At 33.3% G+C, this 13009-nt stretch overlaps 2 protein-coding genes across 3 annotated transcripts in view; both read left to right on the top strand.

Annotated features, from left to right (window-relative positions):
* LOC110374071 (guanylate kinase) overlaps nucleotides 1-13009 on the top strand; it is a 124701-nt gene that overhangs the window by 64975 nt on the left and 46717 nt on the right. The gene's annotated exons all lie outside the window — the stretch shown is intronic.
* Nucleotides 1-13009, top strand: part of LOC110374064 (myosin-IIIa) — a 37475-nt gene that overhangs the window by 440 nt on the left and 24026 nt on the right. The gene's annotated exons all lie outside the window — the stretch shown is intronic.

Consider the following 13009-nt stretch of genomic DNA (forward strand, 5'->3'; position numbering starts at 1 on the left):
TTATAGGCAATTAAATTTGTTATTCTTTCAATAATTAAAATATTAATATACATTTTTGATATTCCTAATAAGTTTTCACTTTTAAGAAATTGAACGACATTAATGATATTTTTATATGAAATTTTCGAGTATGGGTATGCTACGATATTCTGTGTGATAAAATGCATATAAAACGAGCTATTCTAAAATTAAAATATTCATTTTCAATATAAATAGAAAATAACAGATGGTTTATCAATTTTCATTAAATATTCATTTATTATTTTAACGGCACAATAAAATGCTGAAAACGTGTTAGATTTTATATGATACTAGATGCATGTTAGTAAATTTGTGGTAAACAAGTATTATATTTACAAAATACTTAGCAAGTATTTAACTTGATAAGGCATACCTACTTAATCAAAGTTAGATTAATAATGTGTTTCGGAACATTAAACTGTATCCCGGCCGTCGTTGAACATCCTTGGCAGTCGTCAGGGGTAGTCAAAAGCCAGTAAGTCTGACCACCAGTCTTACCAAAGGGTATTGAGCTGACCGGGTAACTGAGTTGAGGAGGTCAAATAGGCAGTCGCTCCTTGTATAACACTGGTACTCAGCTGCATCCGTTTAGACGACTCCAACATATTTGGGGAAAGGCTCGGTAGATGAGGTAAGTAGTCAGTGGTAACTTAACTCCATCAATTTAGCCGTTATTATGATAGCTGTATATCGGAACACCTTATATATGTATACATACAAATTGAAAAACCCAGTTGACAGCCAACAAACATACTCATCACACAACTGTCGGGAAATGAACCCGGGAACTCAGATTCGACAGTCCATTGATGATCATTGCGCCATCAGGGTAGGCTGTAATTTATATAATTTTATGTTAGGTCCATATAGGACAACTCTTAACACTAGGCTTGCAACATGTTCTGCATTTACTAGTGTACCTATGTTCAATGCCTTTGTCCTACAGCCTCCAGCACACGATAAGAAAATAATCAGACTGTCTAATGCAAAAGCCCTATAATGCTGTAATCTTTGGCGTTGAAAGGAGTTTCATGTTACCTCATAATTAGCATTAACTAAAGCTTAATTATACTATTACAAAATGTTTAAATGTAAATAAACATTAGATAACGATTTCCGTTTAGGTCTTTTACATAGATAATAGACCATTTATCTACAAATTGTTGCTAATAGGGTGATAAAATCATCAATTATAGTCTCTTAAAATGCTAAAAATCCTAAATGGAAAGGCAGAATTGATTTTTGGGTTTCATGTTACTAATTAATATTCAATTATTCTTACAGTTTTGAACTTTTACCTTTTACTTTTTTTAATAAGGCTGCTCACTGAAATTAATTAATGAAATGTTTTATTCATGAACTAGCTGTCTTATTTTTAGCAATAACAAACAAAATACAACCATCGGAGGAAACTTACAAGCAATAAAATTAAAAATAACTTTAGCAATAACACTTTAACACTTCCTTGATGTTTGTGATCGTTTAGTCAATTATTTTAACTGCACCTCACATTGTTCTTCCTGCTACATTCCAATTAACATCAATATCGAGAGGAAAGAGGAAACTGAAGTCATTGGTTCGTGTGTTGTTGCCTTTACTTTTATAATAAGGCATAGTGAGAAATTAACATTGACAAGAGGAATTAATTTCGTTTCATAAAACAACACATAAAATATTGCAGTCATTAAAAAAGTTACGTAGGTATAAGTTGTTACATACAGTTTTAATGAAGAGTGAAAACTATAAAAGTACGTAAGTACCAATTTTCTTGTTGATTGTACGCACGTCTCTGCAGTATGCAATTGGCATAGCCGAGGTGAGAACGTACCTACATTTCAATGGATCACAATAGTTTCTAAAATGGCAATTGAGTACTATTTGCTTAAAAATGTTCACGACAATGATTATGACCTTGACTCTAGTAATAAATAAGAGATAAGTATAATTTACAAGCTCTTCGACGTTAGCACGTATGAGTTGCGTAAACAAATAATTGCCGTTATAAGAACCGCATCGAAGTGTGGCAGCCGCAGGGTTGCCGATCAACATTCTCACAAATTATTTGCATCATCACTTCAATCCTAATCTTGTTATGGAAACATCATGAAATCGCATTCCTATTAAAGTGTTCGAATTTACAAGTATGGTATGAAAATTATACCATAAAAGTTGTCGATTTTGAAACTCTCTTTTGATGATTACTTTGCCTTTAATCATTCTTCAGAAGATTACGGAGCAAGTTGCCAAAGATGCGTTACATCATTTCGGTAGATTTCAAATATAGTTCTGCAATATCTCGTTACAATACAACCCTGGCATTCTCTAGATGTTTCTCCGTACATCGCGTTCAGGAGATCAGTAAACTCGAACAAACCGATACAATTGAATGCTCATCCCACTTTTTACGTCCCGCGCGTTACCATACGTGGGAGTGTTTTGTATAATAAATCATTGTGCCGTTTTCGCATGATTTCATATAAAACTACCACGGTATTGTTCGATCAACTGGTGCATTTGTGCCGGAAACGCAACGAGAGCATTTCATTTGTCCGCGATGTGGTAGTATTTATTGTCAAATTAAGCTACTTACGAATCGCAAGCACGTACCATGTTAGACGATAGTTTATTTGCTTACTTTTGAATCCGGTTTTCATTTGAATGCCGTCTCGTGATGGCTCTTCCAAAAGTAGTTCCTAAGCAGTTAGGTACAGTTTTGTTATTTAGTGGAGAAAAGACTTTTATTTAAACAGATTTTTTGTCAATTTGTTGAACAATCGCAGCGGCGAGCATTAGTGACGGCTCGTGGTTAAAACGCAGGTGAGATTCTTCCGGATCTAATTGTGGAATGGCGACATCAGCCGACGCTCACTCGTGTTCGCACTCAATGGGAAACATTTCAATTTGTTTCATATTTCGCTCGGTACAGTCAAGTTATTAATTCGAGTATTGGTCGCGGTCGGAAAGTGTGACGCTACCGATACGTCACGCCGGTTGTCAATCAGACCGGACGGAGTGATGCGCTTACAATTGCATGATATCGACCCGGTTCTCGACAGATTTCACTGCGTCTCGATAGATTAAAGCAACAGTTCAATTCGTTCAATGTCGAAACCTATGTTGCACCGTTATTATTTAGGCCTAAATTTACAAACTTTCCGTGTTATCAAGATATAAATGCTTGCTATAGCTTAATGTGCAAGGCTTTTTTGCAAAACATGGAAACGCTTTTAAAGCTCGCCTGCAATTTGAAAATAGAATGTAAATGTAAGAAGGTATTCTATATCGGTTCTTAATTAATTATGTATCACAGCGTTTCAAAATCTAGGCTATAACCTAAACATGAGCAAACAAAAAGATATTTAATTAAACGGAACAGTTAGATTGGTCTTCAAGTCTTTAAAATTGCAATAATATTGTTAAAGACTTCACATTTAACATCAGCTTATTTTACCTATACGATAATAGATGGACTATAATACCCATTGAAAAAGACAACACTGTACACTTTTGCTTCTATAACGGCCAAAAAACAGTTTCATATGTGACTAATTCAAAGTATTATTGATTATGCTGACTTTCTCCCTATACATGCTTTCAATGTTAGGTACATTACCTACTTGTCAGTTTACAGTTATGTTATAAGTTAGCTACTGTTTTTTCAATTGAATCTCTTTAATGAACGAGTAATAAAATGAGAACGAATATGATGAATATGGATTTAATGTTTTTATGAAAGATTTTCTAACTGTATCTTGAATGGAAAATCTTTGACTGATATTGCAAAAAGCCATTTCAATTTTGTTACCTATCTTTCATTTCTTTGACAGCTATCTGTAAATAATATGAACTGTTAATTATAACTCTTCAGAAACTTATTCGTGTTTATCGAGGTCATAATATTGTGCCTGCCTTAGCATTCACACGATATGGGTAGCCAATTGCAAAATACGGCAAGTCTCATAAAGAGCATTTAGTTCTAAAGAATCGCGAGGGGAATTAAAAGCAATTGAAAATAACATCGTCGGTCAATTGAAATTGACTGTGGATGATATGGACCAATAAACGGTTAAATGTTAACCAGTGAATCACCGCGATAGATTTATGGAAATTATCAATAATGGTTGATTTACTGGCTGATAACAGTAAACAAGTCCTATTGCGCAAATAGATGATCTAATCTTAATCCTAACAGCCTCATGTGTATAACTTAACTGGCTTTTTCTTTCGTGAATAATCATATTTTGTATCTGCTCCGAGGCTTGCTCTGTAGTACATGAACATAAAAGCAGGAAAACATAAGGACAAACTTTAGATATATGAGTATGTAGTTAGATGGGCCATATAGGCTAATTTCATCGTTGTCAACAAGCAGCGCGTTATGGACCCAAAAGACCCATTCTTTCGGGATGTTTTGTGTAGATTCAGATTAAATTCTATTGTGATTAACAAGATAATATCGACTGTTACACAGTCAACTGGCTCTAATATGCAACTATCGGACAAATAAATCACTTTTTTTGATCTCACAATGGCAGCTGCCTATTGAAATAGGTATTTTCTTATTTAAGCCAGTTTTCTCTAGACCCAATACTGACGGAAGCCTTTTGATTTATATCGCTTTTTGACCATTGCGAACAAACTTCCTATTAAGAAAATTGCGAAGTATGATTGTGATTGCACTAAAATTCTCAGTTAATGTACCAAATACCTGTGTTTGTAACGCGTGAAGTTACTTATATTATTAGAGTTATATAATTAGTTTGAACAATGCAATAATGAAATTACTGCAAGGTGCATTATTAACTAACACGATCTCTGCTGGCGACATAAATATTTGTTAAGTTTCTTTTCACTTGCCTATGTATGCCTGCTCGTAAAAATGAATTCAATCAGTGTTTAAATGGAACATTTAAATTTATGATCACTTTACGGGACAACATGATTCGTTGGTAAATGGATACAAATAATACTGACGTATGTAATGGCCAGTGGTCAATGGAATATGGGCAGGGAAATGATGATGCAGGCGCTATTAAACTAAATGTTTGCAATTTTCACATTTCCACGTTGGAAATGGGTTTCTAGATCTATTAAGTTCTAGATTACACATCTGCATATAATCAGAGAACTGCACTATTAGCACTCACAAGTAATCATCAAGCACTCGCGTAATCTATGAGGAAATTGTATGTATCTAGCTAATTTTCAATTGATTTCCTTTCTAAACTTACAATTATAGTATGGGTACAATTTTTTTCAGCTGTGTCATTAATTCATTAATCACTACAAACCACTAATCTTATGTCATACTTAATTCATTGATTTATATGTTATATGTTGACCTATTGAATAATTCAAGATATCTAATGATCCATAATTTAAATTCGTTTGTACTTCAACAAATTGTTAAGAGCCGAAAAAAACTGCTCCCAAAGTTGAACACGCTTCGATTATAAAAATGAGTGCGCTTCGTTAAATTCTCACTAGTTTAGATTCAGTTATAGCAATTTACACACCTGCAGCATGGTTGAGTGGTATACATGCACTGAATACTTTGGACACAGAACAATAACGAGACAACAATCGAGCGTTGGGAATTGTCATTGAGGCAAAGCGTGGTACAGACTACATACACTACAGACCCGGCGAGTTTGGCTTGTCTTTGTCTAGCGCTAACTAAAACTGAAGGAATGTCTTGTCTGCTACAAATATGCGCATATATTTACGACTAATATTATATTTAAATTATTCCTTAACATTTCCTGTTTGCAAATAAAAGAGGTTGAACGACCTAACTGCATTCTCATTAGCAAATCAAACATCAGGTGATGTTCAACTATCTGATCTGTAAGAGATTAAAAATCCATATGATTAATTATGTAAAGACTATGTAAAGTACCGACTGCTATAATAATGTAATTTTTTTTCAAGAAATATCATAATAGCATTATCCTCAGTTGAAAAACTCATTTTAAAATTAAGATAAAATTGTTTTCCGCAAGTTTGGATATTGACAGTAAGCATGTACTCTAAACATCACCTACGTATTGCGCAACCTTGGTTGTATGCAACTAAGATCTAGAATGCATTGCTCTCACGAGTTTTTATAATAAGAAGTAGACTGACAAAAACTTGCTCTATTCTCACCTACTTACATTTATTACAGCTTTACGTAGTTGTGGGTGTAAATCAGGTTTAGGCTGCCAAGTCATTGCAGGTGTGCTAAAATTAATCTTACTAAACAATTATATTCGACCACCTGGTCCATATAGATCATACTTTTGACTCCTTGGCACTCTTAAAGTTTGACCTTTTTCCGAAATTAGTTCCTACAATAGATTCATTTTGTGGGTAATTGATATATTCTATCCACTTACTATTTGAATAACATGACAGATAAAACCGCGATGAGACATCATGTTATTTTAACGTTTGTGAAAATAAAACAGAAATAATGTTTTCATATTTATACGACCGCTTACGCCATAAATGGATGAAGAGAAAATCATGAAATACTTGCATGGCAGTCACGTTACTCGCCATTTTATTTGAAAGGAATATAAACTCAATTAAGTATCCATAACAAACATTATGGTTCGCCAAAAGTCTATAATTTTCTTTGAGATCATTTCTATTCTGATAAGGAAGTAACTTTTCGTATTTGGTCAGGCTTATTTGGTAAACATACCTATATTAGGAATGAGTCATGAATAAATGTTTTGTTGAGATCTGAAACTTTCGCTTACAGTTATAGCTACTACTAATTAATGAGGGAGTTAATAAAAATAAACATTTATTTACTTATGTGTGATAACTGTTCTGATAGAAGAAGATTAACAGTTTTATGTATTCACGAAGACGCAATTATGCAAATTAATATATTCTTGCATTTATTTATTTAAGCATGTCGTATGTTAAGTCTTTGTGATAATTTACAGGCTTTTTCGAATTTAGAGAAAGTTTTTGGAGAAATACCCTACAAAACCCACTATGCAACCATTCTTCTATGAAGATTCAAGTATTTACAAAGTGGCCGATAATTTAGTACAGTATAGAAATGGAGCAATAAAAATCCCAAACTTATCCATTTACTTATAAGTTTTAGCTGTAACAAAAAAATACAATGAATTCAAATTAACGATGTCAAAATTCTAAGCATTAAATCCTTATTTCGTGGTGTCATATTTTTGTAATTTGTAAATAGTAAAAACTACAACTACCTATTTCACACATATTCTAAAACATATGGCATTGAAATATTGATCTCAATAACGACATATTCGTGTTGCATAGATAAGTATTGAATATATGATTATATTAATTTTTGTCATACGCAAAGCTGAATTATCTTTGATTCTGAAATACCAGGTTACATACGAATTTAAACGTAATCATTACCGTCTCCACTGATGTTTAATAACTAATGCTTTATAGGATGTTCGTGTAATAATGACCATAGACGTAATATGCAGACAGATGCATTTATTTAACTGCAAAATAGCCAGGTCTGCTATTTATCATTGCTTTACTTACGAAACTTGACATAGATGGATTAAGAAGTACAGCTTTAATATTATCAATCATGTTTATTGAAATTCAAAAACTCGCAAAGCACTTCCTAAAGTGAAAGACAACAAGACACACAACTGGTTCACAAACCGGTCAGGTAGCCTGATGCTTAATTATCATACTTTATTTTTTATTGTGCACAATATTATTCTCGTGCGTGTGTTTATGCGGTTCTTTAGTGCAATTATAAAATAAAGTATTAAGTATAATAACTCATTTTTAAGCTCTAAAAACTTCTTAATTTTATATCATTTACTTTTGACGAACTTACTAAACATAGTCAATACTGTTACTGGATAGTAGCAAGTATCTGCCACGTTATGTACTCGAGCTTAGCGTAAGTCTTAGTTTTCCATAATCCTTGCCCATCAATGTTTGCGGAAATTGAATTAGAAACCGTACTACCAATTCATCCCCAAGAATGAGCTTCACCCCAATGAATGATAGATCCCTACTTATTGTTATGGTTTCCACGTGTTCACGATCAAGGTGACGGTGGCGGATTAGCCTTGCTCGTGACATTGCGAACCTTCACGTCACGTGACGATCAATGTAACTCCTAATTAGGAAACCTTATCGGTTCTTTAAATTTTAGTCGAAGTCTAATCATAGTAATTTCGTCGCTTTGGATTTCTGTGATTAAGGCGTCATATTAGGGCCACCTCGATTTTCTTCAAAGCTGAAGTTAGCCTCATTGTTTTTATTCGCAAACTATCTACATTATCAATATACAATATCAAAATATAGGTCTTTTTAATATCTGTCTGCTTATCCCTTGTTGTAGATACAGTACATATCTTTTCATATTCATAATTCATTTGAAATACATAGATGTAAATAAAATAAAGATTTCTACGACTTGGATATTTGTTTACAATAATTCTAAATACCAAGATCATTTTCTGGCCTTGTGCAGACATTTTTTAGGTAATAGACGTAGCCATCGGCGCAATTCGTGACAGGTGGTTAGCTCTCAACTAGCATCGTGTACATTCTACCAAAACCATATTAAAATGGCATTAGGGTCACAATTTATTTCGAAAGCTACTGTAACTTAGAAATCCATGACATTTGATCCCCCTTTTAAGGTTGTTGCAGAAATAGAAATCGTTAAATTATTCAGTGTCGTCAAATTAGACATGGTTCAACATACAAAGGGACGTAAATTTTGCTTTTACGCTTTTTGTGGAGACGGCGGGCGTTCTAGATTTTTGCTGAGTTGTTTATTTTTATTTTACACGCCGACGTATGTAGCTAAGAGGCCGCATTTTCTTTTTCCTGTAGAAGGTTTAATGACGTAGGCAGTAGGCACTCTTGAGACGACAACAGAAATTCGATGCGAAACTATGAGGTTTGTTGTCCAAAATAGGTTTTCAAACTTTCTCGTTTTGTAACTTTCCTTTTTGATACATTGGTCTCTCCTGAAGATCCTGTGACCATAACTAAAAAAAAATAACGAATGACAACATTTTATGCAAGTTCATAAAATATTATCTGGCCACTAGCAGGTCCACAGAACGCACGCTCCATTACTACCTACAGATAGTGTTCAATTAGAAGAGCAAGGCGCACAGGAAGCGCGGCCCAATGATCACTATTGTCCACCAAATGCTTTTAAATGGCTAATCACACGGTTCAAATGTTAAACCACTGACACAAATATAAACGAATTTAGTTTTCAGTTTCTACAAGTGAAACCATTTCTATTTTTCTATATCTTTAATGGTTGTCTGATATAAATCTATACGTACGATATGAGTTACGACAGACGGAGATTATTGATAAAATATAACAAAGAGTTTTGCACCAACTGTTTTATCATATATCTAGTAAGTAATAAAAATCCCCATTCATCTTTGTATAAGTTCAATTGGCTGATTGCGTTTTGCGTTAATGAATGCATGGATCAAAAACGCAATAGCCGTTCTTTATAAAGAAAATAATTTTGTACCTACTTGTGTCATTTATCATTAATTTGAAAACATTTCAATAGATATGATAAAAAAAAATGATCGTTGTCTATAAAAAAACTTTAGAAAGTAATCGTGAAATATCACAATCTATTTCCTTTCAGCTGAAATATGTTGATGGAGGGACTTATGACACAGGAAAACATAAAATAGTTATAAAAATATAATTTCCCCAAATAGGTATTTTCTAATGCTTAAAACAACAAATAAATATCGTAATAACCGACGGCTTTCAATAACTATACACACTGCAAAAGTTAATTGCAAATTGATCATGAATCTAAGTAAACGCAAGTTTTTGCGTGTTCAGCGGATCATATCAATATATCACGTTGTTTAATTTCATTTTATTGTTATTTTACAACGAAGGAAGGAAATATAACTCATTCTTACATTTTGAGATTGCTGCAACAATTCATTTAATTGGGAAAATGCATTTTAATTTGTATTTATTTATAATCCGAATGAGCTCTGATTACAAATACGCTTTGCGAACATTCTTGAGGTCAACATGACATCATTACATAAATTGATAGCGAAAAAACAAGTTTATTTAATTAATAATTCACAAATAAGAAGGTCAGTGTCATTCAGCCTATGTAATGCAGTTTTGTACCTACTTCCTCATTCCATCAATATGTTTTAAATATATTAATTTAGTTGACGAACATATTTTGTTGACGAATCCTAAATTGAGATAGTTATAGAAAATAATAAATGTAGGTATGTACTTTCGTACTGATGCGCAAATAAGAACCAACGCATACCTACGCAACAATAAGAATTACCGACTAAAAACAAAAAAAGAAACAAATCATTAAGAAACTTGTACTTTATTACCCATGGAGAAACTCCTGCAATTTACTACAAGTAACGTATCAATAACGGTTATATAATTCAGTGAAACGAAGCCCTCTTGAGTCACGTTACCAAAATGGTGAATTTAATAAATATCGTAGTTATATCGCATGTTAATGGCACGGTATCGGCCAGTCCGTGACACCGCGCACCGTTACTAATGATCGATGCACAACCGCCACGCTTTAATATTAATAAGCGTTACTACGCGATTCTATCCACACGATAAGATAAATCGGGTAAATTAAAATACCACATTTATCACTAAATATAATATCCATCAAGAAAAAAGAAAAACAATAAAAAGTCTCTCGCATTATAAAACAGTCCGCCATTGCTCACGCTTTTGCCTTTTATAGCTCATCAAAAGCTAGTGAAGGGTCCATTACAAATCGACCATAACATTCGGAAATAATCGTGTACATAAAAATAGTTACGCAGTTGCTGCGTAATGAGCAATAATTTGTGAAACTCTGTTTTTTATGGTAACTTAAAAATTACTTGAAATACACTCTTTGAACGAAATCCTTTCGGCGCTAAAAAGTACCTAAGGAATTATTCGACGTTTAGAATTTAATAAAAACACAAATTAATGACGCCCAATGTGCAACAAAATAACTTTAATATCTGAATTGCACAAAAATAAAAATAGAAGCGGATGACGTGAAGCGGGAAACGTTACTAGAAGATCTCTGATCTATAGGCTGAATATATATCAATGGCCGAATACAAAGTTCTCGTTGCCCATTAAAAAAAAAACACATTTACTCGCAAAATGGCGCGAATGTTGACATTGTAAACGTGTTAAACTATTTAGGTGTCAGCTATTATTTTGTTTTCGATGAATTTTGTATTACTATTGATGTAAAAAGTAAAGTCGATGTTGATTATTGCTTGAAAGTGTTACTTTCTCGTCATGGCTACAAAAAATAATTTTAGTATCACGTTTATCAAAGTCTTTCACACCGAGAGTCACGGCCGCAAGATGTTTTGTAAGTAAAATTTCTCTGAGTAGTGGAAATATTTTTCACTTATTCCTCATTTTTCAAAATTTTCATTGCTTGAAATGCAACACTTTTGATTTCATGTTTCTATTTAGGAAAATGTTTGTGGTAAGTGTCCATGTGTAAAAACTTGGTAAAAACACTTGTAAATGCGCAACGTGTCAAATTGTATCTAATGAGGTTTACAAAGGGTTTGCACTAAATGAGGTCATAAACTGACAAAATTATGACTGTATTTACATAGTTTTTGCACACAATCTCAGAAAAAATTAATACCTTACTCTTTGATTGTTCAAAGTTCCATTAATTTTACTTATGATCTGTGCTTTATTTGCGGTATTGTCTCGGGCTATTGATTGCGTTGTTATTTATCGGTCTAGATATTGAATTCTCGGTGAGATCTGGTTACTTTTTGTGACCTATTGTTATTGAATTTTATCTTTCTCCCGCTGCTTACGAGACAATGGCAATGTTGAGCTTATAATACAACTGAACGAATCAATAATATTGCACGTACAACTTGATAACTGTGGTCGATAAAGCCATGGTTCATTGAATTTATGTTGTAAAAGAAATACCTAGTTATTTTTAGATATTTCATGTACGTCCACGAAATAACAGCTACCAACTTTTTAAAATCCATGATTGTTTCTGCAGAACCTTTTCATACGCATACAAACCTACAAGTATGTAATTTGTATACCATTTCCTACTTGTTAAGTAACTGATACTGACATATAGTAAATTGCAAGTATTCTGATATCTGAACTCCATGCATCATATTACCAGCACGACTGTCAAACAAGGAAGTTTGGTAACTCGCTGTGTCTATATTACACGTAACATAAGTACCAATGATCTCAATTTTATTTAACGTGTGAACTGTCGTAAACACGATATTGTAGTGTTGTGGAAATACTCCAATTAAGCAATATTAAGGTAGTATCAATATGCAATGTAAGTTTTGTTATTTTAACACTTGCATTATGTTTTTTCTCGGTAATGTAACATGTGCTGACTTACGTCAATTGAATAAATTGTGGGTATCTGCATTTTAATCACTAACCAAACATTTTCGATTTAGATACTATCTGAGTCTGATTGTAATCTAATTAATTAGTTTGTTTTAATGATTATCTACAATCATTGCAATAGATAGGCGATGATTAAGCTTACTGTGGTTTTGATACCACTGTGCAATTTCTGGCTCGTCACGAATGATAAAACTTCGCACACGTATAAATGCGTGAGCATGTACATGGTCAGGTATTTTGCACGTGTCAGCACTTTACAGGCTTGATTCGTCCATGTGTGCGTAGTACCATCCCCCAGACAGTTCGTCCGACGACCGTGGCCGAGCATTATGAGGTTCACTATAATGCCATGAAAGGATTGCATTATGCATTGCTAAGGCTTCGTTGTACTACAATATTGAATCAACAAAGCTAAATCCATTGTCTTACATTTTGTTAGCATCGGCCAAAGGTCAGATCGCAGGTCATTTGATAATTTCATTAGCTTTCTACCAAATGCTGGGAAATGGAAATATGTTGTTCTTAAGATTTCTTTTTAATATCTACTTTATAA

The sequence above is a fragment of the Helicoverpa armigera genome, chromosome 3 (genome assembly GCF_030705265.1).
Source record: "Helicoverpa armigera isolate CAAS_96S chromosome 3, ASM3070526v1, whole genome shotgun sequence".
NCBI classification, from domain to species: Eukaryota; Metazoa; Arthropoda; class Insecta; order Lepidoptera; family Noctuidae; genus Helicoverpa; species Helicoverpa armigera.